The sequence below is a fragment of the Nycticebus coucang genome, chromosome 3, assembly GCF_027406575.1.
Source record: "Nycticebus coucang isolate mNycCou1 chromosome 3, mNycCou1.pri, whole genome shotgun sequence".
In the NCBI taxonomy this organism is placed as follows: domain Eukaryota; kingdom Metazoa; phylum Chordata; class Mammalia; order Primates; family Lorisidae; genus Nycticebus; species Nycticebus coucang.
In genome coordinates, this window is record NC_069782.1 from 60,614,062 (window position 1) to 60,635,035 (window position 20,974).

General features: G+C 43.7%; 1 pseudogene across 1 annotated transcript in view; it reads left to right on the forward strand.

Annotated features, from left to right (window-relative positions):
* LOC128580967 (elongation factor 2-like) overlaps nucleotides 1–17,679 on the forward strand; it is a 120,711-nt pseudogene extending 103,032 nt beyond the window's left edge. Inside the window, exon 2 of the transcript XR_008378760.1 lies at nucleotides 14,457–17,679. The product of XR_008378760.1 is annotated as an elongation factor 2-like (transcript). The remainder of the gene's footprint in view (nucleotides 1–14,456) is intronic.
* The last annotated feature ends 3,295 nt before the right edge of the window (nucleotides 17,680–20,974 follow it).

The following is a 20,974-nucleotide window of genomic DNA, read 5'->3' on the forward strand; positions in this document are numbered from 1 at the left end:
CACCATTTGTTAAATGGGGAATCTTTTCCCCACTGAATGTTTTTAATTGGCTTGTCAAAAATCAAATAGTGTTAAGTAGCTGGATTCATCTCTTGTTTCTCTATTCTGTTAAAGATATCTACTTCTCTGTTTTTGTGCCAATACCATGCTGTTTTGATCACTATTGATTTGTAGTAAAGTCTGAGGTCTGGTAGCGTGATTCCTCCTGTTTTGTTTTTATTTCTGAGTAATGTCTTGGCTATTCGAGGTTTTTTCTGATTCCATATAAAACGAAGGATTGTTTTTCCAAGATCTTTAAAATATGACAGTGGAGCTTTAATAGGGAGTGCATTGAAATTATATATTGCTTTGGGTAGTATGGACATTTTGATAATGTTGATTCTTCCCAGCCATGAGCATGGTATGTTTTTCCATTTGTTAACATTTTCAGCTATTTCTTTTCTTAGAGTTTCATAGTTCTCTTTATAGAGATCTTTCACGTCTTTTGTTAGGTAAATTCCCAAATATTTCATCTTCTTTGGCACTACTGTGAATGGGATAGAGTCCTTAACTGCTTTTTCAATTTGACTGTTGTTGGTGTATATAAAGGCTACCGATTTATTGATGTTGATTTTGTAACCTGAGACGCGGCTGTCTTCTTGATCACTTCTAAGAGTTTTGTAGTAGAGTCCCTAGTGTTTTCCAGATATACTATCACATCATCTGCGAAGAGCGAACGTTTGATCTCTTCTGACCCTATGTGGATACCCTTGATCGCTTTTTCTTCCCTAACTGCGATGGATAAAACTTCCATTGCAATGTTAAAGAGCAATGGAGACAATGGGCAGCCTTGTCTGGTTCCTGATCTGAGTGGAAATGATTCCAATTTAACTCCATTCAATATGATATTGGCTGTGGGTTTGCTGTAGTTGGCCTCTATCAGTTTAAGAAAAGTCCCTTCTAGAGCAATTTTCTTGAGTGTTCTGATCATGAAGGGATGCTGGATATTATCGAAAGCTTTTTCTGCGTCAATTGAGAGCATCATATAGTCTTTGTTTTTTAATTTGTTTATGTGCTGAATTACATTTATAGATTTACGTATATTGAACCAGCCTTGACACCCTGGGATAAAACCAACTTGCTCATGATGTATAATTTGTTTTATGTGTTGCTGGATTCTGTTTGTTAGGATCTTGTTGAATATATTTGCATCTATATTCATTAGTGATATTGGTATATAATTTTCTTTTTTTGTTGGGTATTTTCCTGGTTTGGGGATCAGGGTAATGTTTCCTTTATAGAACGTGTTGGGTAGTCTTCCTTCTTTTTCTACGTTTTGGAACAGGTTGAGTAATATAGGTATTAATTCCTCTTTTAAGGTTTGGTAGAATTTGGATGTGAAACCACCTGGTCCTGGGCTTTTCTTTTTGGGGAGGTTTTGTATAGTTGATGCTATTTCTGAACTTGATATGGGTCTTTTCAACATTTCCACTTGATTCTGTTTAAGTCTTGTGAAGGTGGCATGCTTCCAAGTATCGGTCAATTTCCTTCCGACTTTCATATTTCTGAGAATAAAGTTTCTTGTAATATTCATTAAGGATTTTTTGGATTTCTGATGAGTCTGTTGTTATTTTGTCTTTGTTGTTTCTGATTGATGATATTAGAGATTTTACTCTTTTTTTTCTGATTAGGTTGGCCAGAGGTTTATCTATTTTATTGACCTTTTCAAAAAACCAGCTTTTTGATTTATTGATCTGTTGTATAATTCTTTGGTTTTCAATTTCATTTAATTCTGCTCTAATTTTGGTTATTTCTTTTCTTCTACTGGGTTTGGGGTTGGAGTGTTCTTCCTTTTCCAGTTGCTTGAGATGTCCCATTGAGTAGTTAACTTCCTCTCTTTCCATTCTCTTGAGGAAAGCTTGCAGTGCTATAAATTTCCCTCTTAGAACTGCCTTTGCGGTGTCCCAGAGGTTCTGATAGTTCGTGTCTTCATTGTCGTTTTGTTCCAAATAATTGGCGATTTCTTTCTTAATCTCATCTCTGACACAGCTATCATTCAGCATAAGGTTATTTAACTTCCATGTTTTTGTATGAGTATGCAGATTCCTGTTGTTACTCAATTCAAGTTTTATTCCATGATGGTCCGAGAAGATGCATGGAATAATTTCTATTCCTTTAAATTTACTGAGGTTAGACTTGTGACCTAAAATGTGGTCAATTTTGGAGTAAGTTCCGTGGGCTGATGAGAAGTATGTGTATTCAGTTTTGTTGGGATGAGATGTTGTGTAGATGTCTGCTAAATCTAAATATTGGATGGTTAGGTTTAAATCTAAGATTTCTTTGCTCAGCTTCTTTCTGGAGGATCAATCCAACACTGCCAAAGGAGTGTTGAAATCTATGACGATTATGGAGCTGGAGGAAATCAAGTTACTCATGTCTGTCAGAGTTTTCTTATAAATTGAGGTGCATTCTGGTTGGGTGCATAGGTATTAATAATTGAGATCTCATCATATTGAGTATTACCCTTAACAAATACGAAGTGACCATTCTTGTCCTTCCTTACTTTTGATTTTTTAAAGCCTACTGTATCTGCAAATAAAATTGCAACACCTGCTTTTTTCTGATTACCATTTGCCTGAAATATGGATGACCATCCTTTCACCCTGAGTCTGTATTTGTCTTTTAAGTTAAGATATGACTCTTTTATGCAACAAATATCTGGCCTGAGTTTTTGTATCCAGTCAGCTAACCTATGCCTCATTAGAGGACAGTTTAAGCCATTCACATTGATGGAGAGTATTGATAAATCTGGTGGAATTTTTGGTATCGAGTTTTTCATAAGTCCAGTGGACATTTTCAATCCTTTCGCCAGTGTGGAAGTTGGAGTTTGATCCGAAGTTTGTGAGTGAGTTTACTTTTGTGGTATAGGATTGGGTTGGTCATTGTGGAGGATAGGTCTGAGAACATCCTGAAGCGCTGGTTTACTTATGGCAAATTTTTTCAACATATGAATGTCATTGAAGTATTTATTTTCTCCATCATAGATGAAACTCAGTTTAGCTGGATACAAGATCCTGGGTTGAAAGTTTTTTTTCTTTAGGATATTAAAAGTTGATGACCAGCCTCTTCTGGCTTGAAAAGTTTCAGCAGAGAGATCTGCAGTTATTCTAATATTCTTTCCTTTGTATGTAATGGTTTTCTTTCGCCGGGCTGCTTTGACAATCTTCTCTTTCATGTTAACTTCAGTGAAGCTAATTATGATATGTCTGGGGGATGACTTATTGGGGTTGAATCGTGCTGGGGTTCTGAAGCTGTCGGCTATCTGAATTTCAGGTTCTCTAGGCATGTCTGGAAAGTTTTCTTTCATAATTTCATGCAGAAGGGCCTCTGTGCCCTTCGAGTCCACTTCATCATTCTCAGAAATCCCAAATATTTGAATATTGCTTTTTTTTGAATTATCTGAGAGTTCTCTGAGTGAGTGATCCGTTTTTGCTCTCCATATCTCTTCCTCTTTGAGAGATTGGGAGCGTTCAAAGACTTTATCTTCAATGTCAGAAATCCTTTCTTCTGCTTGCTCATTGTGTTGCTAAGGGATTCTACTGTATTTTTCAGATCTTTGAGGGCTGTAAATTCTTGCTTCAGTGTGTGTAATCTTTCGTGGTTTTGTCTTTAAATTCGTTAAATTCTTGAGACAATTTTTGAATTTCTCCTCGAATTCCTAATTCCATTTTATTAATCTTGTCTGCAATCCAAATTCTGAATTCAATTTCTGACATCTCAGCCATTTGTTTATGAATGGGATCTTCAATCACATCTGCCGTATCTTTTCTGGGGGTGGGGTTTGATCTATTCTGGTTATTCATTTTACCAGAGTTTTTCCGCTGATTCTGCCCCATGGTTATTTTACTCCCTTTGATTTTTCCCCTGGGGCTTTATCAAGGGCCCGTACAGTGTTGTGGCCTGAGAAACTGGGGCCCTGTCTTGTGTGGTGGGGCTAAGTGGTTCTGTCTTGTTTTCAGCTGGTTTCTGTTCGATCCTATTGCAACTTCTACTCTGGCTTGAAGTCTCAGCTGTGTGGAAAAATCAGCAATTAAGTCACCCCACCTGCCCCCCTCTGGCCCCATGTGGAAAAGGAGAATCAAGCCTTCCTACAACCGCACACCCAGGGCACCACCTGAAAAGTCCTCAGTCTATTAGCCCAGTTCAAAAGGTCCAAATCAACTGTCTCAATCGGCACCTGTCTTGGGTGGGAGAGTTCAAGAGGTCTCTGGGAACTGGATCACAGGGGCCTGGTCACTCCTGTGATACGGCTCACCCCAGTGCAGCGTGGAGTCAGGAGGAGCCACCCAGCAAACAGAGTAGTCTGGGAAGGTTGATGTCTCCTTCCCCACTTTGCCCCTGCGTCGGACCCAGTCCCTGGTATCTCTGCAGATGGCTATCCCAGTTGCCCGCAGTGAACAGACACTCCAGGGGTTTGCACCTGTCTGAATCGCAAGGAAGTCTACCAGGCCCCCGCAGTCTGCCGCTATCTAGCAGGAGGAGATGGGGCCTGACATCTTTGAGTGCTTGATGTAGGTGATGAGAATGAGGTGTTCACTCAGGCTTAGCCCCGTCCCTGATTGATACTGCTAACAGAACAGAACAGAACAGACAACTTTGTGGGGTTCTGTCTCTGTTCCTGCCGAAATCGCCTACAGAAGATGAGCTGTTCTGAGTTCAAATGTGTTTGCTGCTGGAGGTTTGTGTCCTCTTTGCTGCTGTAGGTTTGCGTCTGATCACCTCTCTGGGTCGTCCCCGCCCTGGAAGCTTCCCGGGTTTGTGAGCAATGTCAGGAAATACGCAGCTCACCGGTGGCCTCCTCTGGTTGCACAGGGATACAGGGGGTGTGGCCTCAGAATATCCAGGAGTGAGCCGTTCTGCCGTTAAAGAAAAACGGCTGTTTATCTGCCTCCAGGGAACTACCACTCTGGTGTGGGCACTCAGCAACCCTTTTCTCCTCTGTCTCGCCCTCCAGAGTCAGCACTGATCGGCCGCAGTTTATGCTGGGTCCACACCCCTCCAGAGATCCCCCAAGAATCCGAACTCTTGGTGGACAGGCCCCCAGACCCCGAGTGGGAGTGGGGGGGAAGCTAGAGTTTCATTCAGTTTTATGCCCAGCCGTATTTTTGCCCGGGGTGGGCTGCTGCACTGCACTGCAGGGTAGTGCCGCCAAGGCTTGATTCCCCCTCAGTAGAGTGCCCTCTCCTCGCTCACGTGTCTCAGAGTCAGCACTGACCTGATGCAGGTCAGGCACTGTGCACTCCCCTTGAGAAATTACCCAAGGATCCAAACTCCCGGGGGACAGGCCACCAGACCCTGATTGAGAGTGGGTGGGAGTGCTGGGCGCTCAGCAGGGAAGCTAGAGTTTTATTCAGTTTTATGCCTGGCTGTATTGTTTCCTGGGGAGGGCTGCTGCACCACACCGCAGGGAAGGGCCAGCAAGGCTTGACTCCCCCTCAGCAGAGTGCCCTCTCCTCGCTTGTGTGTCTCTGAGTCAGCGCTGACCAGTCGTGGCTCGGGCACTGTGCGCTCCCCTCGAGAAATCACCCAAGGATCCGAACTCCTGGGGGACAGACCCCCAGACCCCGAGTGAGAGTGGGGGTTCAAGCTAGAGTTTCATTCAGTTTTATGTCTGGCTGTATCAATGCACGGGGAGGGTTGCTGCACCGCACCACAAGGAAGTGCCGCCGAGGTGTGACTCCCCCTTAGCTGGGTGCCCTCTCAAGACTCGCATGCCTCAGAGTCAGCGCTGACCAGTCGCAACTCGGAGACTGTCCACTCCCCTTGAGAAATCACTCAAGAATCCGAACTCCTGGGGGACAGGCCTCCAGACCTCATTGGGTGGGAGGGGAGTGTTGGGGATTCAGGGTTGCCGGCAAAGGATTTTTAAAGTTTTATACAGGCAGGCACCCCAGTAGGGGAGGTAGGTCCAGTTTTTAGAAGGTCTCTCCCATGGAGTGTAGTGGGAGGGCGTTTAATTTCTGCCCGTTTGTTTAATTGTGGGGCTCTTGAGCCGGTCTCATGGGGGAGGGGGACTCCCGTCGGCTTGGTGGTGGATTTTGTACCTTTTGTTTGCATCCTTGTGATCACAGCTTGCCTCAGCGGTGTTGATGTGCATTCTTCAACCTCTCTTGGTGTGGCTCAAGTCCACCAGGATACTTACTAAATTCCTGTCCCTTAACTCTCCTTCTGGACGGTAGCCTCTGTTGAAAGCTGGCTTCAGTCTGCCATCTTGTCTCTCCCCTTTGGAATAATTTCTATTCCTTTAAATTTACTGAGGTTAGACTTGTGACCTACGATGTGATTGATTTTGGAGTAAGTTCCATGGGCTGATGAGAAGTATGTGGATTCAGTTTTGTTGGGATGAAATGTTCTGTAGATGTCTGCTAAATCTAAATGCTGGATGGTTAGATTTAAATCTAGAATTTCTTTATTCAGCTTTTTGTTGGAGTATCGATCCATCACTGCCAAAGCAGTGTTAAAATCTCCGACTATTATAGAGTTGGAGGAAATCAAGTTGCTCATGTCTGTTAGAGTTTCTCTTATAAACTGAGGTGCATTCTTTTTGGGTGCATAGATGTTAATAATTGAGATCTCATCATATTGAGTCTTACCCTTAACAAATATGAAGTGACCATTCTTGTCCTTCCTTACTTTTGTTGGTTTAAAGCCTATTGTATCTGCAAATGAAATTGCAACACGTGCTTTTTTCTGGTTACCATTTGCCTGAAATATGGATGACCATTCTTTCACTCTGAGTCTGTATTTGCCTTTGAAGTTAAGATGTGACTCTTTTATGCAACAAATATCTGGCCTGAGTTTTTGTATCCAGTTAGCTAACCTATGTCTCTTTAGAGGGCAGTTTAAGCCATTCACATTAATGGAGAGTTGAGAAGTTTGGTGAAATTTGGGATATTGAGTTTTTTGAAAGTCCAGTGGGCATTTTTAATCCTTTTGCCATTGTGGAAGTTGGAGTTTGATCAGAAGTTTCTGAGTGAGTTTACTTTTGTAGTAGAGGATTGGGTTGGTTATTATGGAGGATAGGTCTGAAAATATCCTGAAGAGCTGGTTTGGTTATGGCAAATTTCTTTAGCATATGAATGTCATTAAAGTATTTAATTTCTCCATCATAAATGAAACTCAGTTTAGCTGGGTACAAGATCCGTGGTTGAAAGTTATTTTGCTTGAGGAGATTAAACGTTGATGACCCCCCTCTTCTGGCTTGAAAAGTTTCAGCAGAGATATCTGCAGTCATTCTAATGTTCTTCCCTTTGAAGGTAATAGTTTTCTTCCGCCTGGCCTCTTTGAGGATTTTCTCCTTCATATTAACTTTAGTGAAATTAATTATGATATGCCTGGGGGATGTCTTATTGGGGTTGAGTCGTGCTGGGGTTCTGAAGCTATCTTCTATCTGATTTTCATGTTCTCTAGGCATGTCTGGAAAATTCTCTTTCATAATTTCATGCAGAAGGGCCTCTGCGCCCAGTGAGGCCACTTCATCGGTTTCAGGAATTCCTATAAGTCAGATATTTGCCTTCTTCAAGTTATCCCATAGCTCTCTGAGAGAGTGATCCATTTTTGCTGTCCATTTCTCTTCCTCTTTGAGAGTTTGGGAGCATTCAAATGCTTTATCTTCAATGTCAGAGATCCTTTCTTCTGCTTGGTGAATTCTGTTGCTAAGGGATTCTACTGTATTTTTCATATCTTTGAGGGCTGCAAATTCTTGCTTCAGTGTGTCTAAGTCTTTGGTGGTTTTATCTTTAGATTCGTTAAATTCTTGAGACAGCTTTTGAATTTCTCCACAAATTCCTAGTTACATTTTGTTAATCTTTTTTGCCATCCAAATTCTGAATTCAATTTCTGAAATCTCAGCCAGTTGTTTGTGAATGGAATCTTCAATTACATCTGCTGTATCTTTCCTTGGGGGGGGGGGATGGTAGATCTATTCTGGTTATTCATGTTATCAGAGTTTTTCCACTGATTCCACTCCATGATTATTTTACTCTCTTTGATTTCTCCCCTGGTGTAGTGTCAAGGACCCATACTGTGCTGTGGCCTGAGAAACTGGGGCCCTGTTGGATGTAGAGGGGCTAAGTGGTTCTGTCTTGTTTTCAGCTGGTTTCTATTTGACCCTAGTGAAACAGTTACTCTGGGTTGAAGTCTCAGCTGTGGAGAAATACCAGCAATTAAGTCACCCCACCCACCACAGGCAACAAATGGAAAAGGAAAATCAAACCTTCCTACAACCACACACCCAGGGCACCACCTGGATTGTCCCTAGGTGAGTGGCTCAGTTCAAAAGGTCCAAATCAATTGTCTCAGTCAGCAGCTGCCTTGGGTGGGAGAGTACAAGAGGTCCCTGGGAACTGGATCACAGGGGTCTGGTGACTGCTCTAAGATGGCTTGCTCCAGTGCTGTGTGGAGTCAGGAAGAGCCACCCAGTAAATAGATCAGTCTGGGAAGATTGATGCCTCCTTCCCCACCTTGCAGCTGTGTCACACCCAGTCACTGCTATCCCCACAGGGCTGTGACCAGTCAGTTGTCTGCAGTAAGCAGATACTCCAGGGGTTTGCACCTGCCTAAGTCACAGGGTAGTCTGTGTCTGCTCGTCTAGGCTGCTTCTCTCTGTCTTTATCCAGCAGGGGGTGGTGTAGCCTGTCACCTCAGGCACTTGATGGAGGCTGGAGGTGTTCACTCAGTTCCAGCCCCACCCTTTATGTTACTGGGTGAATGGAACAACCCTGTGGGAGTTTGTTTCTGACCCTGCTAGATTGTTCTGCAGAGGAGAGGCTGATTTGAGTTCCCAGAACCTGTGCCTCCGGCCCTGTATTTAGTCCTGTGGGTTTGTGTTCGCAGCACGAGCAGATGTTGGCTGCAGCCTCTTGGCCTCTTTTGTCTATATGCTGGTGATCCCCTGAGGGCCAGGTGTGTCTTAGGCTCAGTCAAGCGGTCCTCTGGATCAGCCCCACCTTGGGAGTTTCCCAGCTCTGTGGGTGTGTTTTCTAATCCCCTTGTTCCACGCAGGTTAGTGCTGCTTCAGGCAAACCCTTTACTCACAGGGCCTGTGTTTCAGTCTCAGGTCTGTTCCATGGTGGTTGCCATCTGAGAAGATGCTCGGCCTCATCTGGTTGCCCAGGAAGATAGGAGGAGAGGCTATGGGATATATGGGGGTGGGCCTTGTTATTGCTGAAGACGGCTGTTGCTCTGCACCTCGGGGCACCACCGCTCCAGTGTAATTCCCTCTTAGCCGACCATCGTCTTCTCGCTCCTTTGCTACAGAGTCAGCACTGGCCAGCTGCAGTCCAGGTCCTGTTTGCACCTCTCAAGAGTTCACCCAAGAATCTGGACTCCTGCGGGGGCAGGTCTCCAGATTACGGAGTGAGAGTGGAGGGGAGTGTTAGGAGCTCAGAGTTGCATGTCATAACACCAAGCTCATTGAGACCAAATGAACAAATAAACAGATACAAAGGTTAACAGGCACACGGGCCCATAGATACAGAGACAGACAGAAATCCATAGACATACAGGTAACAGCCACGACAACAGCAATATAAGAACAACTGTAATAAAAATAGTGATAATCATAAAATAATTGAAAGAAAGGAAAAAAATGGAGAGAAAGAAGGTGGTGTTATTAGGAATGTTAAATGAGAAGAAAGAAGAAATTAAAATTGGAAGACATAGAAATAAAAAATATATTTATACAAAAAGTAATAATAAAAAATTATCGAAATCTCCTCTAAGAAAATGGTGAGGAAAAAACAGACAAAAACAGAACAAACAAACAAAAAAACCACGAAAACCAAAAAAAAAAAAGCCACCAACTACAAAAATATTCTTACGTGTAGAAATATACCTATATTTATCTATATGTCTGCTGTAGGGATCATTTTTTGTAGGAATATATTCATACTGCAAAATACTTTCTGGACACCAGGTGGCACTGTGAGTGGTTCCGAGGCTTATACTTGATTTACAGTTTATACTGTTACCATGGTAACCACCTTACATGGCCGATTGCCATTTTGGAATTTCTGCAAAAGTTTGTCGCCTAAGAATTGTGTAACCTCAGCTGTTCTTTTCCAGACAGCACTTGCTACCGACCTTCCCACTCAATGCAGGTGTCCATGCTTCTCAAGTCTTTCTACTCTGTTCCCAGGTTCTCCTGCAAACTGGTGACTGCAATCGGCTGTAGGGTGAGTGGTGCTCAGTTCGTGCAGTAGTTGGTGGGCTTGCGGTTTTATCTGTTGTAGCTGGCTCCCGGGGCTGAAGCCAAGTTCGTGGCCTCAGCAGCTACAGCCGGGTCCACGGCTTCAGTAACTTCCCGGCTTTAGCAGCCAAAACTGGGTCCGTGGCTTCAAGACGGGTCCTGAGGTTGGAGCGTTCGGAGGACTTATTCTGGGTTTTATGGTTCAGAGTTTCTCTTTTGGATTGGCGCCCACCAGTTCCAGTGCAGCCTAAACCGCCAGCCCCCTCCAATGCCTGGGAGAAAGGTGCCCGCCCTTTTGGGTAGTTCAAAATGTCTGTTTCCCAGGCAGGATCCCTTCCCTTCAATTGTCCAACAGTTTGCCCAGCTCCCTGTGGTTTTGAGTGGCTCTCCTTTTGGATGCCTCCCTCAGTTCAGGAATAATTATTTGTCAATTGGGTTTTGTCAGCATTTACAAGCTGCTGACCTCCATAGGGGAGGGGCCTGCTGGCCAGCACTGCCGAGCAGAGAAGAATCTCTACAACAGAGTCCGTGATTTAAATTACCCCTCATATATAGCAATCCGCCAGTTTGCTGGGCATCTTCAGCTGTCTGTCCACTCCAATAATTCACACACAGGGAAGGTCCAGACCGCCTTTCCTCTCACCTGGTGGCTTGAGAGAGGTGGGCTACATGTCCATCCTGTCCGCCATCATGCTCCTCCCCCCTCATTAACAATCTGATCAAATTATAAAGCTTCTGCACAGCCAAGAACACACTAAGTAAAGCAAATGGATAGCCCTCAGAATTGGAGAGGATTTTTGCAAGTTATACTACTGACAAAGGTCTAATAACCAGAATCAACAGAGAACTCAAACTTATTACTAAGCAAAAAACAAGCAATCCCATTTCATTGTGGGCAAGAGACACGAACAGAAGCTTCTCTGAAGAAGATAGGTTCATGGCCTACAGACACAGGAAAAAAATACTCATGATCTTTAATCATCAGAGAAATGCAAACCAAAACTACCCTGAGATACCATCTAGCTTCAGTAAGAGTAGCTCACATCACAAAATCCCAAAACAACAGATGTTGACGTGGATATGTAGAAAAGGGAACACTTCTGCACTGCCGGTGGGAATGCAAGCTAGTACGTTCCTTTTGGAAGGAAGTTTGGAGAGCACTCAGGGATCTAAATGTAGACCTGCAGTTTTATCCTGCAATTTCTCTTCTAGGTGTATATCCAAAGGACCAAAAATCATTTGGCAATAAAGATATTTGCACTAGATTGTTCATTGAAGCTCAATTCATAATTGCCAAGCCATGGAAGAAGTCCAAGTGCCCATCAACCCATGAATGGACTAATAAATTGTGATATATGTATACCAGGGAATACTATACAGCAGTAAAAAAATGGAGACTTTACCCCTTTTATATTTACATGGATGGAGCTGGAAATTATTCTTCCTAGTAAAGTATCTCAGGAATGGGAAAAAAAAAGTATCCAATGTACTCAGTACTACTGTTTAACCAATTTATAATCACTCATATTGCATATGAAAAATGAAATGCAACTTTAGCCTAAGATGAAGGAGGGAAGGGGAGGGACAGAGAAGGGAATGGGATGGCAGGGATAGTAGGGGATCACACCTATGGAGCACATTGCAAGTACAAGTTGGATCTATCATGTGTAGAACACAAATGTGCTAATGCTATAATTGGGTAAATGAGGTGAAAGCTATGTTGATTAGTATGATGTAAGCACTACAATTTGTACAAAGAATCAACACACTGAAAATGGCATAAATGTATTTATGATCTATGTACAAAAGATTTAATTTTAAAAAGGATGCAAATTAAAAAAAATAAATAAAATTAAAATTGAATTTGTGAACCTGGCATGTTGATATGCACCTATGTCCCCAGCCATTAGGGAGACTAAGGCAGGAGGATCACTTGAGTCCAGGGGTTTGATGTTGCTGTGAGCTATGATGTCCTGTGAGCTATGATGTTGCTGTGAGCTATGATGTGAGTTTTTGCCCCTTAGCCTGGGTGTTAGAGTGAGACTTTGTCTCAAAAAGTGAAACAAGTACAAAAATGATAAAAGCAACCAAACACCTTTTTCCTGCACCACTGGCTCCCCACACATCCTCGTCCACCCTCAGTTTCATCCCTCCAAAGAAGGGTTACATAGAAGGCAGAGGGCTCATTTCTAAACAGACTTCTATCTGGAAGACATAATGAGATCATCTTCTGACATCATCATAACATCCCTTCTGTGCCCTCAGGAGAAAGCCCAAACATACCACATAACAGCCTGGAGTTCAATGGCCTCAATTGTCTTCCATTCACAGTGTTCCAGCCTCACCCTACTTACCCCTAGTTTCATGAACACTCCAAGCTTTTTCTCAAAGCAGAGCCGTAGGTCATCCTGCCTAGAACACTCTCTCCTGCTTTGTCTTATTCCTCAGAATTTAGCTACATATTTCTTCCACATTGCACCCTGTGCTTTTACACTGAAGCATTGAGCACAATGTTAATCATGTACATAGATCAGGGTGAGTCAAACTATGGGCCAATCTGGCCATCCCCTGCTTTTTGTAAATAAAGTTTTATTGCAATCTGCCCATGCCTGTTCATATAGACAGTGTCTCCAAATGCTTTTGCACTGGAATGGTGGAGTTAGGGGTTGTGACAGAGACTGTACTGATTACAACACCTAAAATATTTTAACAAGTCTGCTGCAGAAAGTTTGCCAACCCCTGATACAGATTAGTTCTGTCTAATAGAAATACATTAGAAGCCCTATATGTAATTTTAACCTGCTTTAAAAAGCAGATTATATTAATTTTGTTAATGTATTAATATAAGTAGGATATTATAATTTCAACAAATGGAGTGGGAAGGGAGGGGAGGGGTGGTTTGATAGAGTGAGGGTAAAAGGCGGGACCACACCTATGGAGAATATTGCAAGGGTACAAGTCAAATCTGTCAAGTGTAGAACATAAATGTCTTAATACAATAATCAAGTAAATGAGACAAAAGCTATGTTGATTGGTTTAATGTAACCATGTCAGGTTGTATTAAAAAAAAATCAACACATTGTACCCCACATATGCATGAATGTATTCATGATCTATGTGTATATGACTTAATGATAAAATAAAATAAAGTAAAAATGTATTTTAAAGATCTTTTAAATGTGTATTTTGTTTTTTAAGTATTTTTCATTTTCAATATAAAAAAATGACTAGTGAGGGAATAGACCCTTTCTGCCTCCACATGATTGATTCTCAACCACCTGTGCTGGGCCTGGCATCTGGAAGGTGATCAGTAAATATTTGCTGGTGGAAGGTACCCTCAACTGGATTCCAGGAAGTGGGTCAGTACCTGTGGATCCCGATTCTGCAATTGTGGAACACTCAATCTTCATGTCATCCCCTTTGGCATTCAGGTTAAAGACTACATTCTTTTCAGTGGATTCATCATTGATAACTTTGCTCTCCATATCTAAATAGAGAAAGGGAGAGTTTGTATGAGGTCACCTGGAAAGTGGGTCCTGAGTCTGGCTTCCGTCTAAGAGAGGTATCCCTACATAGCTGCAAGTGAAGCAGAACAGAAGGGACTCACACCTTAGGGTGCATCAGGGAAAGACTAGATGGAAGTCAAGAGTGGTGGAGAGCAGCAGAGTCATCATTTTCTGGATACTCCAAATTTAAATCCATTTTCTAAGGAGACAGAAAGGGGCTGGGGCAAGTGTAGTGTGGCAGACAGGCGCTCACATGGTGCTCACATGTGCAGTCATGTGGCCATAATCAGGAGACCCAGCTCTGCCACTCACCAGCTGTGAAAATATGAGCAATGACTAACCTCTCTGAGCCTCACATCTCTTTTTTTTATTAAATCATAGCTGTGTACATTAATGTGATCATGGGGCACCATACCCTGGTTTCATAGACCGTTTGACACATTTTCATCACACTTTTTTTTTAAATTTATTTATTTTAACATAGCCTTCCTGGCATTTTCTTAGCTATTGTGCTAATACATTTACATTCACATATATGCTTGTAAGATGCACCGCAGGTGTAATCCCACCCCTCCCATCTCTTTCTTTAACATGGCGATAACCACAAGACCTGTCCCACTGACTCTTCATGAAAATAAAATAGATAATGGAACAAAAAGTATCTTCTCACAATATTAATCAAATAATGCCATACCTGGGAACTGCGGCGGGTCCTCTGCGAGGCTGGCGCTGCCTACCCTGGGACGCTGGAGCAGACCAGATAAAGCGTATACACGGCGGCGGCTGAGTCCGGGATCGGGAAGCGGCCGCCGCCAAGTCTGCGTGCTGCCCTTTTCGCCCTGCCCCGTTTCGGATTCCGGGGGCGCCTTTCCTTACCAGAGCTCGGGCCCAGTGAATTTCACGGTAGACCAGATCCAGGCCATCATGGGCAAGAAGGCCAACATCCATAACATGTCTGTCATTGCCCACGTGGATCATGGCAAGTCCATGCTGACAGACTCCCTTGTGTGCAAGGCAGGTATCATTGCATCGGCCTGGGCTGGGGAAACACGATTCACTGACACCCAGAAGGATGAGCAGGAGTGTTGCATCACCATCAAGTCAACTGCTATCTCCCTTTTCTATGAGCTTTCTGAAAATGACTTGAACTTCATTAAGCAGAGCAAGGATGGCTCTGGTTTCCTCATCAACCTCATTGACTCTCCTGGGCATGTAGACTTTTCCTCAGAGGTGACAGCTGCCCTCTGAGTCACCGATGGTGCCTTGGTGGTGGTGGACTGTGTGTCAGGCGTGTGTGTGCAGACAGAGACGGTGCTGAGGCAAGCCATTGCTGAGCACATCAAGCCTGTACTGATGATGAACAAGATGGACCGTGCTCTGCTTGAGCTGCAGCTGGAGCCTGAGGAGCTCTACCAGAACTTTCAGCGTGTAGTGGAGAACATGAATGTCATCATCTCCACCTACTGGGAGGACAAGAGCAGCCCCATGGGCAACATCATGATTGACCCTGTCCTTGGCACCGTGGGTTTTGGGTCTGGCCTCCATGGTTGGGCCTTCACCCTGAAGCAGTTTGCAGAGATGTAAGTGACCAAGTTGGCAGCCAATGGTGAGGGCCAGCTTGGGCCAGCTGAGCAGGCCAATAAAGTGGAGGACATGATAAAGAAGCTGTGGGGTGACCAGTACTTTGACCCAGCCAATGGCAAATTCAGCAAGTCAGCCACCAGCCCTGACGGAAAGAAGCTTCCACGGAAGTTCTGTCAGCTCATCTTAGATCCCATCTTCAAGGTGATTCATGCAATCATGAATTTCAAGAAAGAGGAGACAGCAAAACTGATTGAAAAATTGGACATCAAGTTGGACAGTGAAGATAAGGACAAAGAAGGCAAACCTCTGCTGAAGGCTGTGATGCACCGCTGGCTGCCTGCTGGGGATGCCCTGTTTCAGATGATCACCATCCACCTGCCTTCCCCCGTGATGAGCCAGAGGTACCCTGTGAACTTCTGTACGAGGGGCCCCAGATGACGAGGCTGCCATGGGCATTAAAAACTGTGACCCCAAAGGCCCCCTCATGATGTACATTTCCAAAATGGTGCCAACCTCTGACAAAGCTTTTATGCCTTCGGACATGTCTTCTCGGGGCTGGTGTCTACCCGCCTGAAGGTCAGGATCATGGGGCCCAACTATACCCCCAAGAAGAAGGAGAACCTCTACCTGAAGCCCATCCAGAGAACAATTCTGATGATAGGCTGCTACGTGGAACCCATAGAAGACGTGCCTTGCGGGAACATTGTGGGCCTGGTGGGTGTTGACCAGTTCCTGGTGAAGACAGGCACCATCACCACCTTTGAGCATTCCCACAACATGAGGGTGATGAAGTTCAGTGTCAGCCCTGTTGTCAGGGTTGCCATGGAAGCCAAGAACCAAGCTGACATGCCTAAGCTGGTGGAGGGGCTAAAGCACCTGGCCAAGGTGCAGTGCATCATTGAGGATTCTGGGGAGCATATTATTGCAGGCGCCTGGGTGCTGCACCTAGAAATCCGCCTGAAGGATCTGGAGGAGGACCACGCCTGCATCCCCATCATGAAATCTGACCCAGTTGTCTCATATCATGAGACAGTTAGTAAGGTGTCCAGGGTGCTCTGCCTCTCTAAGTCGCCCAACAAGCACGACCAGCTCTACATGAAAGCTCACCCCTTCCCTGATGGTCTGGCTGAGGACATCCACAAGGGTGAGGTGTCTGCCTGCCAGGAGCTGAAGCAGCGGGCACAGTACCTGGCTGAGAAGTATGAGTGGGATGTGGCTGAGGCCCGCAAGATCTGGTGCTTTGGGCCTGATGGCACTGGCCCAAACATTCTCACTGACATCACCAAGGGCGTGCAGTACCTCAATGAAATCAAGGACAGCGTGGTGGCTGGCTTCCAGTGGGCCACCAAGGAGGGAGCATTGTGTGAAGAGAACATACAGGGTGTGCGCTTTGATGTTCATGATGTGACATTGCTTACGGATGCCATCCACCTTGGGGGTGAACAGATCACCCCCACAGCCCGGCGCTGCCTGTATGCCAGTGTGCTGACCTTGTGCAAATACAATGTCCAGAACTAGTGGTTGGTGGCATATACGGTGTACTGAACAGGAAGCGGGGCCATGTCTTCGAGGAGTCCCAGGTGGCTGGCACACCGATGTTTATTGTTAAAGCCTCTTTGCCCTTCAATGAGTCCTTTGGCTTCACTGCCGACTTGAGGTCCAACACAGGTGGCCAGACCTTCCCCCAGTGCATGTTTGACCACTGGCAGATCCTGCCCGGAGACCCCTTTGACCAGACCAGTCACCCCAGCCAGGTTGTTGCAGAGACCCGTTAGCGCAAAGGCCTGAAGGAAGGCATCCCAGCCCTGGACAACTTTCTGGACAAATTGTAGGCTGCCCCTGCTGCAGCGCCCCCCACTTTGGTGGGATGGGCTCAGCACCCACACTCAGTTTGACCATAGCAACACGTCCTCATTCTCAGACAACACCTCGAGACTGACCTGACACAACACAGTGATGCTCCACCTGAGAGGTTCTGGGGCCATCGCTCAATGTTAACACTTGATGCCGTTTCTTTTGATATTTATTTCCAGATTGCGGGGGCAGCAGAAATGCCCTCTTTATAGGGACTGATTTGGCCGGTGGGGCAGAGGGAGGAGGGATGGGACACTCAACGTTTTTTTTCCATTTCTTTAGAGGGAAACTCAGATGTCCAAAAATTTTTAAAAGAATGCATTAAAAGGTATATTTGGGCAAATGGCCCATAGTGGTTTTTTCCCCCAGAAAGGAGGAAGGAACAGCAGGTAGGTAATTTCTAGAAGGCAGGGAGTCCTGTGTGGTGTGACCATGAGCAACTCCAGCTGTGTCAGTGCCATTGGAATAATAAATTTGATACGGTGGTGACTTCAAAAAAAAAAAAAAGCCATACCTGTGCCCAAAGTCTCCAACACACCCCAATATTTCTTCAAATAAAACCTCATTTATGGCTGCTGTGGTGGATTATGCCTGGAATTCTACCAGTCTGGGATGCTTAGACAGAAGAATCACTTAAGGTCAGGAGTTCATAGCAAACTGAGCATGAGTGAGACTATGTCTGTACAAAAAAAGTAGAAAAATGACCTGGATGCAATGCTATTTGAGTGGCTGAGACAGAAGGGATTGCTCGAGCTCAGGTGTTTGAGGACCAGTGAGCTTTTATGACACCACTGCACTCCAGTCACAGTAAGGGAGTGAGACTCTTTCTTAAAAAAAAAAAGAAAAATTGTAAGGCCAGTTGTGTTCACTCTGGTGGGATTCCACCAAATACTCTATTTCTACCTCTTAGACTTCTGGACACCTCTTAGGATGGAATTCCAAGGTATATGTGACTGGTGCAGGAACTGCTAACAGGAGTGGGGTGTTAGCATAAAAGATCCATAGCACCCAGTATTTCCATGTGGCCCCCTGTCAAGCATGTATCAGTCAGGAAAGGATTAGTCATGGGGTAGTAACAAACAACCCCCAGTCTTGATAGATTAGCAAATAACAAGGATGTGTTGCTCATTAATGCTTTGTGCTTATCATTTGTTGCCTCAGGGCCATGCTCTGTGTTTTCCTTACTCTGGAACCCAGGCAGATGGAGCAGCCAAGATCTGAAACCCTGACAGTCACTATGTCAGAGGAAAAGAAAGTACCAGAACATTTCATATGTGCAAGTATCATCTTCCTTAATTTATTGGCCTGAACTAGTCACAAAATCCCACCTAATCCCAGAGAGCCAGGAAGTCCAATCTTACATGCTCCCAACAGGGAGCGTTGGAAATACCTGAACACAGCAAATAACTATATACCTTAACCCAGCACAAATATTTGTTAAATAAATTAATGACACACTCTTAGCACAGTGCCTGGCTCCTGCCAAACACTCAACGAATGGCAAATGTTTTATGATTAGACTTGCTCTGCTTGGAGATAAGGATTTTAAAATATTTGGGGAAAAGGTGGGAGAGTGATGAAAATCCCATTGCCAGAGTCAAAAATCAACCTTTCCATGAGTGGAATGTCCTACCCAGGTATTCTGTCTGAATAGTCTCACTGATGTTTGCTGAACCATTCAGAAGAGCTGCCAATGTGGTGCTTTCCACACTTGCCAGTAGGACAACGCCCAGGGTGGATGTCTCTTCCTTGGTGAATCTGGACCATATGAATGGTCATGCAAGCACAGAGGAAAAGCTCTTAACCATATTCTGAAAGGAAATATGTATTTGTTGTCTCTCTCTCTCTCAATGAAATAACAGCTGCCCTTTTCCTCTTCAGAAAGAGAAGGTTAGGACCAACACCAAAGTGTAATCGAAAGAACCATCCATCCAGGCATCTCTTACTGATTCAAGATGCTCCACTGGGAATACACACTGGTGTCGCCTTTATAAAATGCAGTGAGTTGCCACCTATGACAGCAGAAATTATACATAACCCAGGACCCAGCAATTTCCCTTCCAGGAATTAAATCCTTTCAGAAATACTTAAAATTTCTGCAAGGATCTTGTCCAATGATTTTTATTTTTGAATGGTTTGTGGAAATCCCAGATGCCCAATAGATTGGCTAAGTAAAAGAAGATGAAAAAATCGAGGCATGGCATAGTATTCAATTGTTAAAAAGAATGATGTAGTGGATGGCACCTGTGGCTAAAAGGAGTAGGGCGCTGGCCCCATATACTGGAGGTGGCAGGTTCACACCTGGCCCCGCCAAAAACTGCAAAAAAAAAAAAAAGAAAAAACATCTGCTGCAAATATCTTTGTTGTAATGTGATCTTTTGTCTTCTGGGTATATACCTAGTAGAGGAATTGCAGCCCAATTCACAATTGCTAAGTCATGGAAAAAGCCCATGTGCCCATTGATCAAAGAATGGATTAATAAACTGTGGTATATGCACACCATGGAATATTATGCAGCCTTAAAGAAAGATGGAGACTTTACCTCTTTCATGTTTACATGGATGAAGCTGGAACATATTCTTCTTAGTAAAGTATCTCAAGAATGGAAGAAAAAGTACCCAATGTACTCAGCCCTATTATGAAACTAATTTATGGCTTTCACATGAAAGCTATGACCCAGTTATAACCTAAGAATAAGGGGAAGGGGAAAAGGGAGGGGAGAGAGGGGGGAGGTGGGTGGAGGGAGGGGGATTGGTGGGATTACACCTGCGGGGCATCTTACAAGGGTATATGTGAAATTTGGAAGATGTGGAATGTAGATGTCTTGGCACAATAACTGGGAGAATGCCGGGAAGGCTGTGTTGACCAGTGGGATGAAAGTGTGTCAAACGGTCTATGAAACTAGTGTATGATGCCCCATGATCATATCAATGTACACAGCAATGATTTAATAAAAAATAATAAATAAATAAATAAAAGAAAAAAGAAATATTTTGTAGAAATACAGTATCATAAGAGATATGTACATGCACTAGGTACATTTATATTTTAAACATTTGTATGTATGATTTTGTGTATGCACATACACACATATGTATATAATTGTACATATAATTATAACCTTTTTCTGTAAAGTAGGATAGTTGGCCTTTCATACAAATATAAATAGATAAATACACATTTAGAATATAGTATATATTCTATATAGTATATAGAAGGCTTTTCCTTATTTCCAATCCTATAGTGTTATTCCTAACATTTTCCTTACCATATCCCTATTTATACAAATACCAGTACACATATTTCTATCCTTTAGTATTTATTTGTTTATTTACTATCTTTAAGGTGTAACATTAAGATAATCTTTTTTTTAATTGTTAGGGACACAGAACCAGGTTACAGTAACTGCTTTTGTTAGATAAGTATCCTCTTATAATTGTGTCCCTCTCCCAAAAGGTGTACCACACCCTTTGTCTCCCCACCCCTTCCTCCTTCCCTTTCTCTCCTCTCCCCATGTCCCACCCCTACCATGTACTAGGACATTAATTGTCTTCATATCAAAAGATTCTTGTTTCTCCACTCTTGTGATGCTTTACTAAGAAGAATGTGTTCCACTTTCATCCAGGTTAATAGAAAAGATGTAAAGTCTCCATCTTTTTTAGTAGCTGAGTACTATTCCATGGTATACATATACCACAGCTTGTTAATCCGTTCCTGGGTTGGTGGGCACTTAGGCTGTTTTCAAATTTTGGTGATTGTAAATTGAACTGTAATAAACAGTCTAGTGCAAATGTCCCTGTGG